The sequence below is a fragment of the Humulus lupulus genome, chromosome 1, assembly GCF_963169125.1.
Source record: "Humulus lupulus chromosome 1, drHumLupu1.1, whole genome shotgun sequence".
NCBI lineage: Eukaryota > Viridiplantae > Streptophyta > Magnoliopsida > Rosales > Cannabaceae > Humulus > Humulus lupulus.
The window spans coordinates 135,293,133-135,317,549 of record NC_084793.1 but is presented as its reverse complement, the minus strand read 5'-3'; the positions used below and the strand labels follow the sequence as shown (position 1 = coordinate 135,317,549).

The 24,417-nt window shown below is 41.7% G+C and overlaps 1 long non-coding RNA gene across 1 annotated transcript; it reads right to left on the bottom strand.

Moving 5' to 3' along the window:
* LOC133818698 (uncharacterized) lies at positions 1 to 23,468 on the bottom strand. The gene is made up of 3 exons (XR_009886053.1): positions 23,000 to 23,468; positions 22,733 to 22,831; positions 1 to 372 (listed from the first exon to the last, which is right to left on the bottom strand). It is a non-coding gene; the product is annotated as an uncharacterized LOC133818698 (long non-coding RNA).
* Positions 23,469 to 24,417: the final 949 nt, after the last annotated feature.

Genomic DNA, 24,417 nt, shown 5'->3' with positions numbered 1-24,417 from the left:
TTGGATGAAACCTATAGTGTAATGCCTTACTAATTAGGGACAGTTACACTCTGTATTTGAAATAGTGTTTAACTCGCTAAACGAGTCATTTGGACTTACAAAGTGTAAATAAACTAACTCAAAAGTTATATATTAAATTTTTTGGCAAAAAGAGTAATACTTTTCATTAAAAGAGTTTCACATAAACATGGGATCCCAGAAAGCAGTTTATAAACAGAGAAAAGACCAGTATGCAATATAGTTGTCATAGGCGACAAAACAGGGCCCAACCCCTAGTTCCTCTCAAGAAATCCTAGCTGTGACGGTCGAGTAGGCTGCATATGTACACATCACCCTTCCCTTATGGATGGTCCAGCTTATCCTTGCCCTTACCTGCACCATAGAAAATCCGTGAGCCAAGGCTCAGCAAGAAAACCTAACAAGGTATAACAATATACTTAGATATTCAAAAGCAATAAACATTTGCTGCACATATATCAGATGCATTCATTCCCATCATGTAACCCATAAACATATTCCACATTTTACGAAGAGAGTATTTATCTCAATCATATAACCAATAAACACATTCTACAATGTATAAATAAAATATTCATTTGAATAATACAATCGAATATTCGACCTAGGAGATTAGTCCTGTCGGGCAACCCAACCAAGTGAGGCGCATACTCAAGTACCCAGCCTATGCTCCATGCCCAGTAACAGGGACTGCACCTTCATAGTGGACTTGCTCTCAATCACACGGTCCAAGAAACAATCTTGCTGAACGGCCCAGCTGAGTAAGTGTGTACTCAGACGCTCAACTCTTTCCTTATGTCGGGCAAGTGGGGACCTCACCCTCAGATTACGCTTGCCTTTCGGCCTGCATTCCACGCATATTGCTGACCGGCCCAACCGAGCGACATGCGTACTCAGGCATTTAGCTCGCGGTTCTTGTCGGGTGAGTAGGGACTACACCCTTATGCTAGACTCGCCTTTACAACTTGCGTTCCACATGTATTGTCGCGCGGCCCAATTGAGCGACATGCGTACTCAGGCATTCGCTTCGCGATTCTTGCCAGGCGAGTAGGGACTGTAACCTTATCCCATACTCGTCTTTTGACCAATGCTCAGGGCGCTACTACCGTCCTTGACTTATAAGTCAAGCCTTTCTCAATCTCATAATGCAAACAAGCATACATCAAACATGCTTAATTAAACAATCACATGCATAATCACAATAATGCTCATTCACAGGGGCCTGAGCCCTAATCATAACTATGTTCAGCAACCGGGTCAAGCCCTAATCACATATACCATGTATTGGGTCCAGTTTTCATACCTCTAGTTCGAGCACGAGATAATAAAAAATGACCCCCAAGCACGATCCTATCTCGAGCTCTAGCGGTACTTTCAATTGATAAGAACAAACCTAGGTTGTTGTTAACCGATTCTTAGCACTAAACTTCAAGCTTCGAAGCCTTAAATTCCACTAGTTTCCTCGAAACCACCAAAGGTTCTAGAGAGAACGTGAGGGAAAGAGATAATGGGTTGAGTCTTTGTATTTCCCCTGTTTTCTACCTCTGAAAGAACTCAGTGACTAAGTCACCACTAGGAAAGAAAGGACCAAAATGCCCCTTGTCCATTAATGTACTCTTCAATGCCCTCAAGGGAAAATTGGTCTTTTTCCACTTTTCCCGCTAATCTCAATTAATGCCTCATAAATCTCGTAACTTATAATATCCTCAAATAATCAATAAATAATATCTCATTACCCAATAATTCCCTATAATGTACCAAATTATCGAAATACCCCTAGGCTCACCTCGAGCTGGGTATTTTACCCCGTTATGACTAAATCGTTAACTTGCTCCCTAGGATCGCTTTTTGCCAAACAACTCAAATATATCCACATAATAATGTGGTCTCAATCATGAAACACACATATACATTCAAATATGCCTTCAATGGACCAAAATTTCAAAAATGCCCTTCTAATAAGAAACGGGCCCATATGCATGCTTAATACACCTAAACACGCCAATATAGTCTTATTATAATATAACTCACATAATTCATATAATCATGTAATACATAATTAAATCAGTTATTATCTTCCCGACCCCCTAATTGTAACGCCCTACCTCCTTAGAGCCGTTACTAAGTGTGTTAAAAAATCGTGCTTTCAACTCGCTAATCGAGGTTTTAACTCAAAACGTGTCATTAAGCCCTAATTACAAGGAAAACATTAGAGAAAGTAGTTTTTTCACATTCAATTATAAAGATTTACATTTGGGATCCCAAAACATGGTTTAGAAAATATTTACAACACAAAACCGGTCAGAGTCGACTAGGCGACAAAATCTAAGTTCATTTACAAGCATCTCCCAAAATCCCCTAGCTAAGACAGCCAGGCTGGCCGGACATGTACACGCCACCTCATGCCAGCTGTGCTCATGGTTGGTTGATCTTCTCCTTACCCTTACCTGCACCACAGAGCATCTGTGAGCCGAAGCCCAGCAAGAAAACCCATAACAGATAACATATGCAATACATGAATCAAACATATAAGCAGGCCACCAAAGGCTAAACACATACGGCCTAGCCGTCCCAGGTGTTTACCAAGCCCTGGGTTCGCGGACCATGCCGTTAGGATATCCCAAGTATCCTATTAGGGACTCGCCCTAGCAACTCGCACCCCACGTGCTCAACGCCGCTCTCGGCCTCTTGCCGTTCTCGGCCTTGCACTCATCGTGCTTGACCCCGTTCTCGGCCCCACACCGTTCCCGGTCTACACCGTTCCCGACTCTAGCCGATCACACATATAATATCAAACACGATATAGCAACAAGCACAGAATTCAAGCATAAACAGACAAATAGCCATGCTCAACAATTCTAGTATTTAGGGCTCGGCCCTGCATGTCATTTCCATTCAATATATTGGGCTCAGCCCTCCACACAAGCTCTATGGGAACAGGGGTTTTCTTACCTGAGTTCCAAGCTTCCTGAGCACCGATACCCCGAGCACAGTCTGCTAACGTGAGCCTCACTGAAATCCTAGTCACAACACATCATAATATCCGACCATCAAATTCCAACCCAACCAATAACCACAAACCGTAACCCTAATCTCCGGGATCTTGAATTCTATCAATCCGAATGATAAAATCCATCCCGAGCCTTACCCTTTAAGTTCCCAAGTCAAAAAATATCATTAAAATCCACACTGAAACCAAGGGTCGCGGCCCCTCCCACTAGAGCCGCGGCTAGCCTCAAAACAGAGGCTAGCTCTCCACTGACCACCACGCGGGCCGCGGCGCGCTCGAATTTTCTCAGCCTCCCATGGCTGCGCGCGCATGCAGGCCACGGCACACCCCTCCTAGGGCTGCGGTTCCATACGACGAACCCAGATTTTCCATCAATTTTTCATCCCTTCCTCAAGCCAATTACCACCAAAACCAAGCTAAGACTCCTAGATATTCAACATAGTTACTCCAGCACAAAAACAACATCAAAACCTTATGAAAGTATTCTCCAAATCTTAGCTAAAACACCCAAAGATTAAGCAAACTTAGCTACATGCAAACCTCTAGAACCAGCAGAAAATTCAAGACTAGACTTTAGTATTTACAGCTTACCTTGTTGAGCTTAATCCACAAATTTTGATCCTCAATCCCAAAGTTTCAAACTCCTAAAGCATCCCAGTTGAAATCCCCTCAATTCCTTGGTAATTCCTTTAGATTTCCTCTTGAGTGTTGTCTTAGAGAGTGAGAGAGAGATAAGCTCAAACTAACTTCAGTATGAGGAGAAGTATGAGTCGGTTTACAAGTTTCTAAACAGTTCCTTTCTTTTATTTGTTTTATATAACTTAAGTCTAAAGGTTACCTCAAGGCTCGGGGTGTCAAAACGTCCCCGAGGGCAAAAATGGTAAATTCCCCAAATATTCCCATCTAGGCATTCTATCCTCAAATATATCTCCAAATATTTATTTCCATGTCCCGATAATCCCATAACTCAACTAATACCTGATTTACCCCTCGACTCGCCCCGAGTTCGAATCTTAACCCCGTTGTGACTCTCTGGCCAACTGCTCCTCAGGTCTGTCTCGGATCGTGCTGTACAGACATATCACACATATAGAACATATATACACATAAATTCACATACAAGCAAATTAAATCACTTATTGCCCTCCAAGGACACTAATCAAGGCCCTAAGCCCAATTAGCAAATTCGGGTCGTTACAACTATCCCCTCCTTACAGAAATTTCGTCCTCGAAATTACTTGAATAACTCGGGGTACCGCACCCTCATCTCTAACTCAAGTTCCCACGTCGCCTCCTCAACCTTGCTGTTCCTCCACAGCACTTTCACTAAGGCGATGGTCTTGCTCCTCATGACCTTATCTTTTCGGTCAAGAATCTGAACCGGCTTCTCTTCATAGGACAAATCCTGATCAAGCTCCAAATTCTCAAAACTCAAGACATGCGTTGAGTCTGACATATACTTCCGAAGCATAAATATATGAAATAGATCATGAACCCCCGATAATGCTGGAGGCATCGCTAATCTGTAAGCTACCTCACCAAATCTTTCCAGTATCTCGAAGGGGCCAACAAACCTGGGGCTCAACTTACCCCGAACACCAAATCGTTTCACACCCCTCATGGGTGAAACCCTGAGGAACACATGATCTCCCACCTGAAACTCCACGCTCCTACGTCTCAGGTCTGAATAACTTTTCTGTCGACTCTGGGAGGCGAGCATTCGCGCTCTGATCTTCTCAACTGCCTCATTGGTCCTTTGAACCATCTCTGGACCCAAATACCTTCTCTCGCCTGTCTCGTCCCAATGAATAGGTGATCGACACTTTCTTCCATAGAGCATCTCGTACGGAGCCACACCAATGGTCGCCTGATAACTATTGTTGTATGAGAATTCAATCAAAGGAAGATACCTACTCCACGATCCCCCAAAGTCAAGTACACAGGCCCGCAGCAGATCCTCCAATATCATAATCGTCCTCTCAGACTGCCCATCCGTCTGAGGATGATAAGCGGTACTAAACCGTAACTGCGTGCCCATAGCCTTCTGCAAACTCTCCCAAAACTTGGAAGTGAAGGTGGGGTCTCTATCCGACACTATCGACCACGGAGCCCCATGAAGTCGAACAATCTCCTTTACATACAACTCAGCGTACTGCTCCACAGTATAAGTTGTCCTAACAGGCAAGAAGTGGGCGGACTTGGTATACCTATCCACAATCACCCACACAGAGTCATGTTGTCCCACAGTCCTCGGTAAACCAACCACAAAATCCATAGTAATATCTTCCCACTTCCATTACGGGATCCCCAAAGGCTGCAATAACCCCGCTGGCCTCTGGTGCTCAGCCTTGACCTGCTGACAAGTTAAACACTTAGCCACATAATCTACCACGTCCCTCTTCATACCCGACCACCAATATAAAACTTTCAAGTCCTGGTACATCTTCGTCGTACCCGGCTGCAAAGAATAGGGAGTGGTATGCGATTCATCCAAGATCTCCCGCCGGAGATTAGAATCCATCGGAACACAGATCCGACCCTTGTACTTCAGTAATCCCATCTCTGAAATGGAAAAGTCCTTTGTCGCTCCGACTAAAGAACTCTCTCTATGACCTTGCAACAGAGAATCCTTCTCCTGCGCTTCCTTGATTCTCTCAAGGAGTGTAGACTGAAGAGTGATGTTGGCTAACTGTCCAACCACCAACTCTATACCCGCTCTGACCATCTCCTCGGCTAACTTACCGGATATCTGCCTCGAGCTAAACAACTGTCCTGGGCCCTTCCAACTCAACGGATCTGCCACAACATTAGCCTTCCCAGGATGGTAGAGGATATCACAATCATAATCCTTAACCAACTCCAACCACCACCTCAATCTTACTTGGGTCAACCAGAATCCCCTCCTTACTAATGATATGGCCCAGAAATGTAACTTGTGGTAATCAAAACTCGCACTTACTGAACTCAATCGCTGTAGTACCAATCACAAATGCTGCTCATGTTCCATCTCTGTCTGGGAGTACACCAAGATATCGTCGATAAACACAATCACAAACTTGTCCAGATAGTCCTTGAAAACTCTATTCATCATATCCATAAAAGCTGCTGGGGCATTGGTTAATCCAAAGGACATAATCAAGAATTCATAGTGTCCATACCTCATTCGGAAAGCGGTCTTTGGTATGTCCTCCTCTTTGATCCTTAACTGATGGTAACCTGATCGAAGATCTATCTTGGAGAACACTGTCCTACCCTGTAGCTGATCAAACAAATCATCGATCCTAGGCAATGGATACTTATTCTTAATGGTTAACTTGTTCAGCTCCCTGTAGTCAATGCACATCCTGAGGGACCCATCCTTCTTCTTAACGAACAACACTGGAGCACCCCATGGCGAGAAACTCGGTCTAATGAACCCCAAATCAAGTAACTCCTGCAGCTGAATCTTCAACTCCTTTAACTCCGCCGGAGCCATTCTATAAGGTGTCCTAGATACTGGTTCCGCTCCTGGTATCAACTCTACAACAAAGTCAATCTCCCTCTGAGGCGGCAACCCTGGCAGATTCGCTGGAAACAACTCCGGAAACTCACACACCACCCTTGTCTCACCCAGTCCAACTGGCACCACCCTAGAAGTATCCACAACACTCGCCAGGAATCCTATCCAACCTTTCTGCATCAGGTCCCTAGCCCGTAAGGCTGAAATCATCGGTACACGCGGTCCACTGACTATCCCTACAAACACAAAGGGTACCTCCCCTTCCGGTTCAAACGTCACCATCCTGCGCCTGCAGTCTATCGTTGCCCCATACTTGGATAGCCAATCAATTCCCAAGATTATGTCAAAATCATCCATCTCTAACTCAATCAAATCAACAAACAATTCCCTACCATCTACCTCCACAGGTAATGCCCTAATCCACTTCCTAGAGACTACCAACTCCCCTGTTGGCAACAAAGTCTGGAATCCTCTAGCATACACACCACTAGGTCTACAAAGCTGATCTATCACCCTAGCAGATACAAACGAATGGGTAGCCCCAGAATCAAACAATGCAGAATATAAAGAACCAGCACTAGAGATCTGACCTGTAACCACTGAGGGGCTAGCCTCCGCCTCAGTCTGTGTCAAAGTGAATACCCTGGCAAGAGCAAGACTGTCACTCTGCTTCTGCTCCTCCTTCTTAAATTGAGGGCAATCCCTCTTCAAATGGCTAGCACTCCCACAAACAAAGCAGGCCCTGATCCTGCACTCACCCTGGTGTCGACGCCTGCACCATGGACACATAGTAAAACTCCTCCAGTTGTCACCGCCACCCTGTCGGCCGGTAGTAGCACCCCGCACTCTCCTATCAGTACTAGGAGGGGTAAATGAATCCGGAGCTCTTCTTTTCTGCTCGTTGGGGCCACTGCCCCGACTGGTCCCAACAAAAGGAGGCACTGTCCTCCTGGCATCGCGCCTAACAGCGCTGTCCTTCCATATTTGATCCTTAGCCCTCTCAGCAGTAAGGGCCTTATCCACCGCTTGGGCATAAGTGGTAGTCGCTGGATCCAAGGTAATGTTCACATTGCGGGCAATCATAACATTCAACCCCTGCACAAACCTATCCCTCCTAGCCGCATCTGTCGGCACTAGATCTGGCGCAAACTTTGCCAATCTATCAAACTTGATTGCATACTCTGTTACTGTCAATCGATTCTGAGTTAGGTTGATAAACTCATCAACCTTCGCAGCTCGCACTGCCACACTGTAATATTTCTAATTAAAAACACTTTTAAACTCCTCCCATGTCATAACCGCAACATCCCTCCACTGGCTCACCACATCCCACCAGATGCGAGCATCAGCCCTGAGCATATAGCTTGCACAGTCAACCCTGTCATGTCCTTCGACCCTCATAAAATCCAAGACCACAGAGATCAGGTTCATCCACTGCTCTGCCAGCAATGGGTCTGAACCACCCTCAAAAGTAGGAGGTTGCTGCTTCCTGAACCTTTCATACAATGGTTCCAACCTATTCTCCAGAGTAGACTAAACATGCACTGGCACTGTAGCCTGCTGCATTGGCAGCCCAGTAACCTGAGGCGGGGCCTGCTGCCTCATCTGTCACAGCTCTTCCTCTGTTCTCTGCAGTCTGGCCTCCATTTCGGCCATAATCTATTGCCAGTTCTGTGGGGTAGGCGGAGGGTCCTGACCCTGGTTGTCATCCTCGGCCCTACTGCCGCGGAGTCTAGCTGATTGACGAGGCATCTCAATAAATATGCCTGCAACCATCGACGCCGCTCATTAGGCAAGACAACAACATCCAAAACCACCTCCCAAGCACATCAGTAACCCACACAAAACAGCTCATAAATCATATAACACACAGCGGGCCATGCCCTAACATCATGCATATGTTAACCAATTCATCATGCTCCATACAAAATAAATAGGTATACAGGGCAGTTAAACACATATTCAGACATACCAACTATTCTCACCAACCAACCCTGAGTTAAGCCTGTCACTGCCTGCGTGTGTACATGCTCGGTCAATCTCCAGAACCAATAACCTTGGCTCGCTCTGATACCAAGTTGTAACGCCCTACCTCCTTAGAGTCGTTACTAAGTGTGTTAAAAAATCGTGCTTTCAACTCGCTAATCGAGGTTTTAACTCAAAACATGTCATTAAGCCCTAATTACAAGGAAAACATTAGAGAAACTAGTTTTTTCACATTCAATTATAAAGATTTACATTTGGGATCCCAAAACATGGTTTAGAAAATATTTACAACACAAAACCGGTCAGAGTCGACTAGGCGACAAAATCTAAGTTCATTTACAAGCATCTCCCAAAATCCCCTAGCTAAGACAGCCAGGCTGGCCGGACATGTACACGCCGCCTCACGCCAGCTGTGCTCATGGTAGGTTGATCTTCTCCTTACCCTTACCCGCACCACAGAGCATCTGTGAGCCGAAGCCCAGCAAGAAAACCCATAACAGATAATATATGCAATACATGAATCAAGCATATAAGCAGGCCACCAAAGGCTAAACACATACGGCCTAGCTGTCCCAAGCGTTTACCAAGCCCTGGGTTCGCGGACCATACCGTTAGGATATCCCAAGTATCCTATGAGGGACTCGCCTTAGAAACTCGCACCCCACGTGCTCAACGCCGCTCTCGGCCTCTTGCCGTTCTCGGCCTTGCACTCATCATGCTTGACGCCATTCTCGGCCCCACGCCATTCCCGGTCTACACCGTTCCCGACTCTAGCCGATCACACATATAATATCAAACACGATATAGCAAAAAGCACAGAATTCAAACATAAACAGACAAATAGCCATGCTCAACAATTCTAGTATTTAGGGCTCGGCCCTGCATGTCATTTCCATTCAATATATTGGGCTCAGCCCTCCACACAAGCTCTATGGGAACAGGGGTTTTCTTACCTGAGTTCCAAGCTTCCTGAGCACCGATACCCCGAGCACAGTCTGCTAACGTGAGCCTCGCTGAAATCCTAGTCACAACACATAATAATATCCGACCATCAAATTCCAACCCAACCAATAACCACAAACCGTAACCCTAACCTCCGGGATCTTGAATTCTATTAATCCAAATGATAAAATCCATCCCGAGCCTTACCCTTTAAGTTCCCAAGTCAAAAAATATCATTAAAATCCTCATTGACACCAAGGGTCGCGGCCCCTCCCACTAGAGCCGCAGCTAGCCTCAAAACAGAGGCTAGCTCTCCACTGACCACCACGCGGGCCGCGGCGCGCTCGAATTTTCTCAGCCTCCCATGGCTGCGCACGCATGTGGGCCGCGGCACACCCCTCTTAGGGCTGCGGCTCCATACGACGAACCTAGATTTTCCATCAATCTTTCATCCTTTCCTCAAGCCAATTACCACCAAAACCAAGCTAAGACTCCTAGATATTCAACATAGTTACTCCAGCACAGAAACAACATCAAAACCTTATCAAAGTATGCTCCAAAACTTAGCTAAAATACCCAATGATTAAGCAAACTTAGCTACATGCAAACCTCTAGAACCAGCAGAAAATTCAAGACTAGACTTTAGTATTTAGAGCTTAGCTTGGTGAGCTTAATCCCAGAATTTTGATCCTCAATCCCAAAGCTTCAAACTCCTAAAGCATCCCAGTTGAAATCCCCTCAATTCCTTGGTAATTCCTTTAGATTTCCTCTTGAGTGTTGTCTTAGAGAGTGAGAGAGAGATAAGCTCAAACTAACTTCAGTATGAGGAGAAGTATGAGTCAGTTTACAAGTTTCTAAACAGTTCCTTTCTTTTATTTGTTTTATATAACTTAAGTCTAAAGGTTACCTCAAGGCTCGGGGTGTCAAAACGTCCCCGAGGGCAAAAATGGTAAATTCCCCAAATATTTCCACCTAGGCATTCTATCCTCAAATATATCTCCAAATATTTATTTCCATGTCCCGATAATCCCATAACTCAACTAATACCCGATTTACCCCTCGACTCGCCCCGAGTTCAAATCTTAACCCCGTTGTGACTCTCTAGCCAACTGCTCCTCAGGACTGTCTCTGTAATGCCCCGGATTCCCTATTATGGTTAATGGCTGGATTAGTAGGCCGGGAGGGCCATAACTGCTTAATTACGCCATTTAAATGTGTTTATCCATGTTTATGAGAATTATATTATCATATGATGTTAAATGCATGCATGTGAGTCCACGTTTGTTTACAGGGGTATTCTGGTAATTTGGCCCGTTGAGGGTATAATTGAATACTTGTTTGTATGATAATGATATATTGTGAGACCACATTATAATGTGGATTGGTTCGAGTATTTCGACATGAGACGATCTTTGAATATGATTTATCGGTTTGGTCATAACAGGTTTGAGCTCGGGGCTCGGGGTGAGTCTCGGGGTGTTATTAATGGTTATGGCGTTACCGGGGATTTAAGGGTAACGGGATAAGAATTATTGGTGTTTGAGGATTTTGAGATTAGCGGGAATTGGGAAGCGTTAATTATGATTAACGGGTTAAGCTAGAAGTACCAATTTTGCCCTTGGGTTGGTTTAAGAGGCTTTGGATGGTATAAGGGAATTTTGGTCATTTTAGGGGTGGATATACTTGTTTTAAATGGCTGAAGGCTGTAGAATAAAACAGAACAAAACAGAGGCACTCTTATCTTCCTTTCCCGTACATGACCCTCTTCATTTCTCCTTTGAGGTTTTGAGCTTTAGGTGTGGATTCAAGCTAGGGAAAACTTCAAGGCTGAGTTGGTAGCCTTGGTTCTGTTTGTAAGGGAGGTTCAAACAGGTTTTAAGGTAAGTTTTGATCATTTAACTTAAGCTATGCTCTGTTTTCGTTTTAACTTTTCAGTCATGGGTTTTGTTGTGAAAAGTGTGAATCCAAGGGGGTTTTGGTGTTAGTTTGATTGGGGTTTGGTGTGAGTGAGATAAGGATGTTGTTTGGGGGTTCAATTATATGTTTGGAAGAGGTTTAGAGAGGGTTTGAAGGTCTGGTTTGAGAGAGGAAACGCAGGGTTGAAAATCTGGTTCGTGCGTGAGGCTTAGGCTGAACTGGGCTGGGTACCGCGGCACAGCTTTTGCGTGTCGCGGCCCATGCGCGTCTGGCAGATGGGGGCCTCTTTGTTTGGGGGCGTGCCACGGCACAGCTTTTGGGGGCCGCGGCCCTTAAGGCCAAATTTTCTAAAAAGTGGTTTTTAGCTTAGGGATTCAAACCATAGGCCTCGGGGTTGGACCTAGTACCCGGTTGGGTAGTATTTGAGATCTCGGGGGCTGGGATTTGGTTTGGGAACCCTCAGTTATCATTTTTATTGATGAATCCTATATTTTGGTTATGACCAGGTGACCGTCGAAGAATTTAAAGGTTGATCGTTCTCAGGGGTCGTTCATATAATTATTCTCACTCGAACCAGAGGTAAGAAAACGGTGTTTGAGTACAGTTGCACCCTGTATAGGTATATGACATGCGTGGTTTGATACTTGAGGCATGTTGGTTGATATATGTGGGCATGGATTGCATGTTAAATGCTGTTGAACGTTGTTTACCTGTTTGAGACACTGACTAGTCAGGGACCGACTCTAAAGTCGAAAATCATGCATTGAATGGCTCTATAGCATTAATGCCAGACCGACCCTAGGGTCGAGGAACTTATAAGCGCTTGCCTGGCTTACAACCAGATGAATATAGCCAAGGTATATGACCCCGGTGACTATTTGTCACATGGCTAAGGGACGTTGTCCATAGTTTCGACTCCAGAGTTGTGAGGAAGGTTATGTTGGTGACTAATCACCATACACCTGTCCTAAACAACTTATGAATGATTCACTTCTCAGTTAAGCCCTGGTGACCCTATCGTCACATGGCTAGAGGGAGCGATGCTCATTATTGTGACTTTTGGCTATTGTCACCTATTTGTTGGACTGATAGTCCTGAATGGTTATTATGATCGTTGTTGATATTATATCATGCTTTACTGTGTTTTCTTGCTGGGCCTTGGCTCATGGGTGCTATGTGGTGCAGGTAAAGGGAAGGAAAAGCTTGGCCAACCCTGAGTGGAGAGCTTGGGCGATGTGATGTACATACAGGGCCGCTTGACCGCCACGGTCAAGGAATTCTCAGAGGGACTAGGGGTTTACCCTATTTTTGCCGCTTAGGCCGGCGTGGATTGTATATTTGGAACTATAGCAACTCTTTTGTAACAAGTACTTCTTGTAAACATTTTAAAAAGGCTCATGAGAAGTTTATTTACTTAATGAAAAGTACCCTTTCCTTTTTACTGGTTTTCCACCTTAACCTGTTAAAAACACTTAGATCACGTTTTTAACCAAAGGACTCGGGTAGCGGGTCAAATTTCCGGTTCACCGTTCACCGTAACTGTTCTGGGGTAACCAGGGCGTTACAGTCTCGGATCGTGCTGTATAGACATATCACACATATACAACATATATACACATAAATTCACATACAAGCAAATTAAATCACTTATTGCCCTCCAAGCACACTAATCAAGGCCCTAAGCCCAATTAGCAAATTCGGGTCGTTACACTAATCAAGGCACTAAGCCTTATTAGGGAAATTTGGACTTTACTTATAGCATGTTACTACCCATTGATTTTTTCCAAAAACACAAATTAAACCTAGCATATTTCTAATATTAAGCATACTTTATTAAAATCAAACCGTCAAATTTTTCCATACGAACAACAATACAATAATGGATTAATCAAAAAATCATGCATAAAAATCATAGATTGAATAGGAATGTGACCATACCTAATCTAACATTATTATGATTTTCAAATAAGCCAACAATTGAATTAACTCTCAAGAACACCAAAACACAAAACACAAACATCATCATCTAAACATATTTTACCACGAAAACAATCCAAAACAAGAATCAAAATCACAACAACATCAAAATATCAAAAATACTAGAATCTCCATTACCTCATTGGTAGTGTTCAAGAATAAACTAAATATGGTCAGGCCTTTGATACCTAGGTTCAACCTGTAGCATATGCATATTATAGGATCTTTGTTTATTTTCATGTAATTTACATATTATCAAACAAACATTTAAATTCCTAGAACATGCTTCTATGAAATTGATACAAACCAGAGTATAGATAGAAGCTTACATATACGCAGTACAACTGGAACAACTCCTTCCTTCAATCTCTCTAACCCTTGATTTCTTTCTATAGCAGGGTATTATCAAGAAATTGAACTAGATTAGCAACACACTCTTCCTCACCAAGCCCTTTATCAACCAAGAACTAGTGTGGCTTGGTTCTCAATACATGAGATAAAGATCTAGAAGAAAAGAAGAAGAAAGTGAGTGGCCAAAAAAGGAATAGACTGTCTAGGTTTTCACTTACCCAATGAATAGACTAAGACTAACTTTTGAAATCCCTAGATATCATATTCCTTATAGTTATCCATATTTTCCACATTAGACACGTGGCATGGCCAAACAGGTTCCATGAGCTCTTAGGAGAGACCTGGGCCTAACCTGGGCCCAAGGAACAATGAGCAAGGAAGCTCTGTTGGCCCAGACCATACCGAGCCCAATAACGGACATACACTATTCCTAGGAAATTGTATTGCCACTACTCTAACAGATCATGTCCCCAGGATCCCCTCGGTAGCCTATGCATATCAGTCCGTGCCAACGTGCAAAAGGCAGCTATAAGGCTATATCACGCCTAAGTCGGCCCAATGGGCCAAGATTAATATCCTTTATTTATGTTACATTTCTTGTATTATGGCCCTGTTAGTAAGCATTAATAATTATATCTTTATTGGGCCCGGATTAGTCCAGCCTAAGTCACATGACTGCCTATAAATAGGGTCATTCATGCACTATAGCAAGGATCCGAGATTTTCTCTTGTAAGCTAAATGTTGTTGAACATGCAGAAATCCTCCACTGTCAAAACTCTTTAAAGCCTAATACTAGTGACTCGTGGGCTAAGGCTCATTAACGCTCCAACCACGTAAAAACTGTGATCTTATTTATTTCTTAACCTTTCTTTCTAGCTCTTATTTTTCAATATATTTATAATTTCTAAAAAACTTGGTAAACATTTTGGTGCTTTCATTGAGAGATGAAGAATGCTTGAATCAATATTTTTTATCTGCGAAAATGGTGAACACTCGACATACCATGTTTGATCTCGCTCACCTGGAGCAACAAGACAATGGAGAACCATTGCAAAACAAACCATCACTCACGACCAATCAAAGGATATGCCTGACCATGGGCCTCAGCTTGATGACTCTCAGAAATTCGGTGAATACGATGAAGATTATTACGAGGAAGATGGAAAGAGGTATGAAGACCACGAGACCGAGAATCCCATTGATCCAGAAGTGGTTCGTTTGAGGCAACAGGTCCTGGACCAAAAATCAAGGATGGTGGAACAACAGTAGACCACCAGCCAGATGCAACAGTCCCTCCTGGCTCTTCGAGCCTTTATTGTTGTGTAGGGATTTACAACAAATCCCTCAGTCGTTCCTACCCCAAGATCACAACTGCATGTCCCACCTACAGGGACTGGCATACCCAACAATGCTACAACCCTTATTCCTCCTCTGAGACGATCCCTGCATCCTGGAGCCGATCCATCAAACCCAGTTCAAGAAAAAGGGAAGGTCAAAGTGGCCAATCCTGTTGAAAAAGCAAACCCCTACAAGAAGGCTTCTCCCACTCAAAAAATCAGGGCTGACCCAAGGCAATTCCCTAAGAAAGAACGGATGAATTCGGTCCCAAGATGAAATCATCCAAACAATCTGCAGGGGAAACGCCCACGAGGTACTAATCCCCATAACGCCCCTAGTCAGGATGATTAGGGAAGACAATTTTATCCAGAGCTTCTGTGAACAAGGATCACGGAGGGTGCAAACGCGGAGAGGAGCCAGAAATGGTCAGTTCGGGAGATGACAGATCCCGCGTGGATTTACAAGATGGCCTCAACACTCAAAAGGATTAGGACCGAAAAGAAAAGATTCACCCTCAAGGAGGAAACTTGAGAAATAACCTCAATGACAAGAGGAATGAAAGATTTCTCCTTGACGATGGAATGGCCAGACAATTCATGGAATAGCTGGCCACTCTCAATAAGGTCACGAACCGCTTGGTCCGAAATCAAGAAGGTAGAGGTTATGATTCTAAAGACGAAGAAAAGGAACTGTGTGCCAAGCACATCCTGGACGTTGTGTTACCCAAAGGGTTCAAGATGCCGGACATACTTGCTTATACCAAAAACACTGACCCTAGAGATCATCTATCTCGCTACAATTTCTTGATGACTATTGCTCATGTATGTGTGTAGAGTCTCAGAATATTTACTTAACTAGCTAGATAGTAGTTAGTATTAGTTTGTAGTATGTTAGATTCCGTAGATTTTGGTTCAAGTCGGGACTTAGTACGACACTCGTAGCAATAGTAATGGATTTTATAAGTTTAACCTATAGTTTAGAAATATTAATTATAACATAAGGTTTAATATTTTTAGTAGTTATGATTATTATAGTATAGTATACGTTTATGATATTAGTAGTATGGTTTGTGGAAAATGGGGTGATTTCATAAGAATAAATTAATTATGATATTATTAAAAAGTGTTATGGATCGAGCCTACATAAAGCCCAAAAGCCCAATAAGATTTTGGGCTTAGTAAATTTGAAATCAGCCTAGGAAATTAGAGTTTGTTATTTTATGGTTAGTTAAGATATTTGTGGATTAGGTTGTTATTTAGATAATTAAATAGATTTTCCGTAACTTTGGAGTACTGTAAGTTCTGACCCATTTTTGACCCAGTTATGTTATAAATTTCGAAAAATAGTATCTCTATAAAGTTGTAGATAATTGAATTATCTTTCTAACGGTATAAAGATATTCTAAATCGAAATCATACAGCTCCAGTTATGTTGATTTTACTACATGTGAGTTTAGAGTTACGAGAATTAGGAAGTTAGAAGTTAAGATTCTATTTTATTTAAATTTAAATTTGGATTATAGTTAGAATGAAATTAAGTATTATTTTTTTTAAATAAAAAAAAAAGATCTAGAAACTCTATAACCTTCCAGAACCACTAAGAGCATGACACTTGTCATAATCATGTTTATTTAAAGATTTAATTATAAAAGAAAGTTCTAAAAACTCTAGAATCTTCTAGAACCACTAAGAGCATGACACTTGTCATAATCATGTTTATTTAAGGATTTAATTATTTTTTTTAATAGGATAGTTTTACTTCTCAAACTCTATAAATAGGACCTAGTGCTCAGCCATTTTCTTCATTCTACAAGTTGTGTTCAGAGCCTTCAAGCTGCTAGGATTTCTATAGAGTGATATACTTGTGTTTTGGGGAATAAAAGCTTTATCATCTTAAGCTTTATAAACACTTGGGTAGTGAGATAAAGTGTATTTTCGATATTGAAGTTTAGAACAGTTCTAGTTCATCCAAGGTGTTTAAGTTCTTAGACATTAAGGTTCTCGGTAAGTTTCCCTCTTTGATGGTTTAGTTTTTTTCATCTTTTTTCTATAGATACTTATATGTTTTTATGTTGGTTTTAGGAGTGTTCCAAATCCCATCCTTGTTCTGAAATATCCCAGTGTTGGTAAGGAAAATAGGATAGTTTTTATTATGCTATGATATGTTTATGTTCCAATATGTTATGATATATTATTATGTTTTTATGTTGCTTAGGGGCTCATAGTTGTTTAGCTAGCAAACCTCAATATATTTTTAGGCTCATTGTTGTTAGCTAGCAAATCTCAATGTATTTTGAGGCTCATTGTTGTTAGCTACCAAACCCCAAATATTTTATGTTATATAGGGCTCATAGTTGCTTAGCTATCAAACCTCAATGTATTTTGAGGCTCATAGTTGCTTAGCTAGCAAACCCTAATGTTTACCATGTACATGGGTTAGAGTTGTGATATATGTTTTATGATATAGTTTTATGATTTATGATATATGTTTTTGATATAGTCTTATGTTTATGTTTTATAGTCATGTTTTGATATAGTATATGTTTTGATATAGTCTTGTGTTTATGTTTTATGTTATATGTGTTTGATTGGTAGATTTTCCTTGTTGGGCATTAGGCTCACTCCTTTATTTATTTAGTGTGATGCAAAAAGTTAGATATGAAGGCAGAAGAATTCTTGGTAGCTTGGCTTGTGTGTTGAGGATGAATGGAATGGATGGGCTGCGTGTCGATCGAGGATGACGTTATTTTTAGTCTCTTTAAATTATGTTTTTTTATGTCTTTTCCGCATTTAATTTTGTAAACAACTTCATTTAAACTAAAGGTATGTTTTATTTTAAAACAATGGGATCCCATACTGCTCATTTATGTATTTCAAATATTTACTTCGGAGTTTTTAATAAAGTTATGAATATTTCTTATGTATGTTCTCTTCAAAGTAGTAGCTATGTCTAGTAGTTTTAATGGTCCAATGTCTTAGAAATAGTTGGGTCATTACACTGTGACAACGACAAATGCATGTGCTTCTCGATCACTTTGATCGGACCCGCCGAAGAGTTGTGGAAAAGGCTCAAGACAGGATTGATCCAGTCTTCGTCCGGATTGCAGTCAGCTTTCCATAAACAACTTGTGGCCGCCCAAAAAATGGACACGGAAGTCAGTGTGTTGGCCAACATTAAGCAACAACCCACTAAAACCCTTAGGGCTTACATCCAATGCTTCACGAAGGAAGCTTCAAATACTAAGGTGGATGATGGTTGTGTCTAGTAGCCCTCCAATTTGGAATCAAAGCAGGCTCCCCTCTCTGGGACAACATGCAACACATCAAGGCTGCCACCCTTGAAGAATTTATAAGGAGGGCACAAGGCTTCATCAATTGGGAAGAAGCTCGAATCCAAGCTTTTTTATGGTAGCCAACACCCGAATCGACGTCACAAACCCTTCCCGGGTACGAAGTGCAGTATACCCGAAAAATCTTTATCCGATGCCTCGGCGGTGTCCAAACTCGCCAGAACCCTCGGGATGTCATTCATGACCCCGACTGTCTATGGGCCCACTTCATCAGGGTACGCTCCAGCTTCTTCAACCCCTTTCTCTGGGTCAAGAGTGGCACCAACTGGATACAGTGCTGCTCCTGGAGGTGCCCAACCTTCCTAGACCGAAGCGGCTGAGGCGAGCATAAACCCTTCCTGGGGAAAGAGATCTAGCAAAAAGTCAGAGTCAGTCTAAGCCCAAAAAGAAGGGAAAGAAGGGGTACGAGCCCCAGTACACGGAGTATACAAACTATGTGGAATCATTTACCTTGCAACGAGCAACGTAGTCCATTACCAGAAATCAAGCCTCGTGTTTAAAGGGGGGAAGAATTCAAGGGACACCAACAAAAGATGTGCCTGTTATAAGGACGTGCGCCACACGACTGTAGAGTGTCGTGAGCTAAAAGAAAAGATCAAGAATTTTATCGAACTAGGAAATATCCACCAATGGGTCAGGATGCCAACGGGAGCTCCGGGGCTGCCAATGGCTTCATGACAATCTTTGGCCCAAGGCGCGCAGGTACCATACCAAACTCCTCAGGGAGGGTATGCTCAAAAATCAAGAGCATAGGCCCCCCAGGAAGCCTCAATAGTTCAATCGTAACGAGGCCTTATGGCTCCTGGGCTCGGGATGCCATATCCCCCAGAACCGCGCCTCCTCGAGTAAATGGCTACGTAGCCACCATATCGGGAGGCCCGATCTTGGGAGGACCATCCCAAAATGATGAGAATAGATACCTCAGTAAACTCGATCATGACCATGAGGTGTGTGCATTGGTCAAGACTCCGGCCTAGCACCCAAAGCTGATGAACCTGCGCATAATGTTCACGGAGGAAGATGCCCAGAACGTTCATTTCCTACATCACGACCCCTTGGTCATTGACACCCAAATCGCCAACAAAAGAGTATCATGAGTGTTGGTGGACGATGGGAGTTCCATCAATCTCCTATTTAAGCCAGCCTTCACGGCGATTGACCTAATCGAGGCGTACCTAGCCTCGTGCCCAACACAGGACTATGACTTCAATAGGCATTCATTGCTCCCAATGGGCAAGATTCAACTCCCTGTGACACTGGGGAACGAGATGTAGAGATTGTTTAATTACTGCACCTACGTAGAGGTTGATTGCCCTATTGCTTACAATATGATTTTTGGGCACCCCGTTCTAGTCAACTTTGGTGCCATCACCTCCATCCGCCATCTATGCATGAAGTTCCCATATGATAATGGAAAAATGGAGACAGTGCGGGGAGATCAGAAGAGCGCCCGAAAGTGTTATCACGTCTCTGCCTAACCAATCTTCATGGTATGTGAAGAACCTCTCAAAGAGGAAAACACTGATCTAATCCCACAACCACAACTAGCACAAAAGGTTATCCAAGAAGACGATGAATTAGATCCACGAATAAAGCGAGATAGGGCATGAGAACCCATGGAAGAGGTTGAAGAGGTGTTTATCAATGACACCGACCAGACCAAAGTGATCCGGGTACGGAGAAATTATAACCCGCAAGTCAGGACTTCCATAATCGCACAGGTAAAATAAAACCATGATGCCCTGGCCTAGTCCCACTTAGATATGACTGGGATTGACCACAACGTCATAAGTCATGCCCTGAACATCGACGAGAATGCAACTCTCGTCCGACAGAAGCGAAGGCCCTTGGGTGCGGGCGGAGGCTCTGAAGTTGGAAATCGAGAAGTTGTCCTCGATCAACTTCATCTGGGAGGCCTTGTATCCCATTTGGCTGGAAAATCTGGTGTAGTTGCAAAGCCAAACGGAACGTGGAGGACTTGCATCAACTTCATGGACCTCAACAAGGCATGCCCAAAGGATTGCTTCCCTCTGCCCCGAATTGACCAGATGGTGGATGCTACATCTGTGTACGAGTTTCAAAGCATCATAGATGATTACTCCGGCTACAACCAGATCTCGATGCATGTAGCAGACCAGGAACACACCTGCTTCCAGACGGACAAGGGTGTATACTGCTACATTGTCATGCCCTTTGGGATCAAGAATGTTGGGGCCATTTATCAAAGACTGGTCAACAGAATATTCCAGAATCTACTCAGGAAGAACATGGAGATCCACATAGATGATATGTTGGTCAAGTCCAAGACATCGAACCAACACGCAGACAACCTAGCAGAAGCATTTGCTATTATCCGGAAGTATGGGATGAAGCTGATTCCCAAGAATGCAATTTTGGCGTGACATTCGGGGAAGTTTCTGGGCTTCATAGTAATCTCAAGAAGGATAGATGCCAAACTAGACAAGATCATAGCACTGATCGACATGCCATCACCACGAAAACACAAAGATGTTCAGAGCCTGATAGGAAGAATAGCAGCTTTGTGTTGAAGTCCACGGACAAGTGCATCCCCTTCTTCAACATACTTCGCGGAAACAAGAGGACCGAGTGGAGAGTCGAATTCAACAAGAAAAAATATTTTCAATAAGACCGAAAAAAATATTATCAAATATATACCGTAACACTTTTTCATGTTTTAAGGAAAGCAGTGTTATAGAAGGTCGGAGCACTTTGCATAACATCCATAGTTATACATAATTCTAGATAAAATCTGACATCATTTCCCATATAATAGTGACTTAATCATCTATCAATACCAAGTAAAACAATTTAAACAACAAAAAATAAGTTTTCTTCCTTATATCACTGCAACACACAAACAAATTTTCCACAACCTACTTCTCTAAGACACATAAATCGGAAAGCTGGCAAACAAGATTAGTACTAAATTAACTTTATATAAAATATTAATTTTTGTTCTCACATCACACCATTCATCACTTTATCTAAAATATTTGAATTCTCCTTTCTCATCAATAAACAGCACAAAACAAAAGTCAATAACCATACAAAAAGATTGATACAATAATTACAAGAGGTACTACCAATTTAATATACATTCGCAAATTGATTTTTTTATTGATGAAACAACAGGACATAGAAATTATCAATTACTATAAATTATTTTAATTAATATGGTGTATTAGTATATTACCAATCATTTAATTGAATATGAGGATTAGTATATTAAATCTATTATTTAGTTGTTGATATTTTGATTCTATAACAGAGGATCCTTTTATTATCAAAAGTAACTATTTTATTGCGCATTGTCTTAAATAGAGCCATAAAATGTAGTAATATAACATAAACCTCAAAAGCCATGAAAATCATATTAAGAGCAAAAGCAGCTCTGTCTTATATAAATATAAGAAGCAAAATATCAACTATATTCAACAGAATTGGAAGAGTTAGTAATAAAAGAGTAGAAGAAGACTTAACAATAAGAGGTTAAGAGATAATAATAAAAGTCGTAGTCACAAGGAGACAAGACATGTGCATATATATATATATATATATATTGGCTTAAAATCTACACTTATTTCGTTTAACTATACAAAGTATACTAAAAAAAAATACAAAAGTCAATATATACAAAACATTATGGGACCCAAGTATCCAATGCTTACAAAGACATCACATTAAAAGCATAAAACAAGTTTGGCATTGACAGACAAAACAAAGAACTTTATCAACTTTCTTCCATTTTTTACCAAAAAAAAAACTAAATAAATGAATTAGTGGAGAATTCTTTTATGATTTGATATATGACAACTTGAAATTATCATAATGTCCTTTTTGTCGTGCAATGTAAAAATGAGAATAATGAGTTATTTTTACCCAAATATCTCTCATTTGTTAACACTCTTTTTACATGTACATACTAGACTAATTAAAGCATAATATCTACAACTCCATTTTTATTAGTCTGTGGCTTGTCTTTTAAAAATAAAAAAGTTTATTTCTTTAGAGGGAGACTTCACTCAAGGTATGGGCACACAAAAATAAAAGAACGAAGAAGATGTACTAACCCAATACCTATAATTAAAACAGAGCAGAAAGAACAATAGAAACTAGATAGCAAATCAAACCCCAAAAAATGCAAATTTCTGCAAAAAAAAATACCAAAAAAATGAAAATGTGCGACTATAAATACAAGACCAATAAACAACAAGAATAGTAAAGATAAAAAACCAACCAGAAATCTTGCCTAGCTTCTACCTTTTAGATATCACATATGGGTCATATTAAAGCAAAAGTGACTAAAAGAAAAACAATAATTACCTTTATTCTCCTCATGTAAATGCAATAAATAAATTCTGGAAACTCCTCCAATGGCAGCTACAATTATGATTATTGCTGGCACCTTACATTCAAATCTACCTTTTTGACAACAAAAAAAAAGAAGCAAATAATATCAATGAGTGGCTAATTAGAGCGTAAGAAAAAGATACAACCTTGATCATACCTTGCTCTTAAGATGGCATTCAGATATATATATTTCCTGTCTAATATTTATAAAATTAACAAACCAAATAGAATAGCCACTACCTTTAGCTCCCATATTAAAACTTGTATAAGCCAAGAACATATATTTAAACTAGAAAGAATAAGTCTTTTTCATTTCTTTTATTAGAGAAAATGAACACATATATCTAGGTTAGACAAATTAGTAGTCTGTGTGATTTAGATCTGGGTTAGACAAGAAGTAGAGAAAGACTTGAAACCCTCTACGCAGCTCAGCTGGCCAAGATACCAAGCCTTTCTCAAAGGCTTTCCAAAAGACCCAATCTTTTTTTATTAAGACCTAGATGTAATTGAGGGTGAACATTAGATAGGAGATATCAGAAAATTTTTAGGGGAGAATGGAGAACAAGTAGAGAGAGAGAGAAAAAGAGACATATTTTTTAATATTTGGATTTAAGTTTTCACTTTGCCGCTTAATAGTTTTGAGAACTGCTCTTTTTGCCTTTCCCCACTTTTTCTAACTAAACTTATTAGAATAGTATTTAAAAAAGCTTATAATGATGTGTTGTGGAAAATGGTATGTTATAGTGGAATGCGAAGAGGCCTTCTGAAAATTGAAGGAGCATCTGGCCCAAGTGCCAATTTTGTCGAAATTGGTGGATGGGGAACCACTGTACCTATATTTGGCAGTGTCTGAACATGCCACCAGCATCGCATTAGTGCGAGAAGAAGGAAAGGTCCAACTCTCGGTCTGTTACGTAAGTAAAACGTTGTTGGGCGCGGAGTCCAAATACCCTTTGATCGAGAAATTGACATTTTTCTTACTGGCCGCTTCCAGGAAGTTAAGACCTTACTTTCAGGCTTATGCCATCAAGGTACTAACGAACAATCCCTTACGAAAAGTATTAAAAAAAACCTGAATCATCGAGAAGACTTTTGAAGTATTCCATGGAGCTGAGCCAGTTCGATATCGATTATGTTCCCAGAGTCTCCATCAAGGGACAGGCCTTGACCAACTTCATTCTAGAATGTACTGAGATAACCGAGGATGAAGAACCTGTTGACCCCATAATGCCCTTTTGGAAGATCTTTGTGGACGGAGCTTGCAATGAGAATGGGGTCGGGGTCGAGATCATCTTAATATCCCCTCAAGGTTACCAGTTGCAAAGTTTCCTACACTTCCAGTTTGAAGCATCGAACAATGAGGTTGAGCATGAGGCTATGCTGGCCGGATTACGCTTAGTCTGGGAAGTAGGGGCAGAGAACATCGAAGTCCACAGTGATTCACAACTGGTGGTCAGGCAGATTTTGAGAGAATACCAAACGAAGGGGGAGAATACCTACGTTGTGCGAACCCGAGAGTTACTCCAATCTTTCAAAAGATATTTCATCTGCCAAATCCCCAGGGAACTAAACGTGTTTGGAGAGACTCGAAAAATTGGCCACGGATGTTGAAGTAGAACTATCCAGGGTAGTCCCAATCGACCATCTACCTGCGCCTA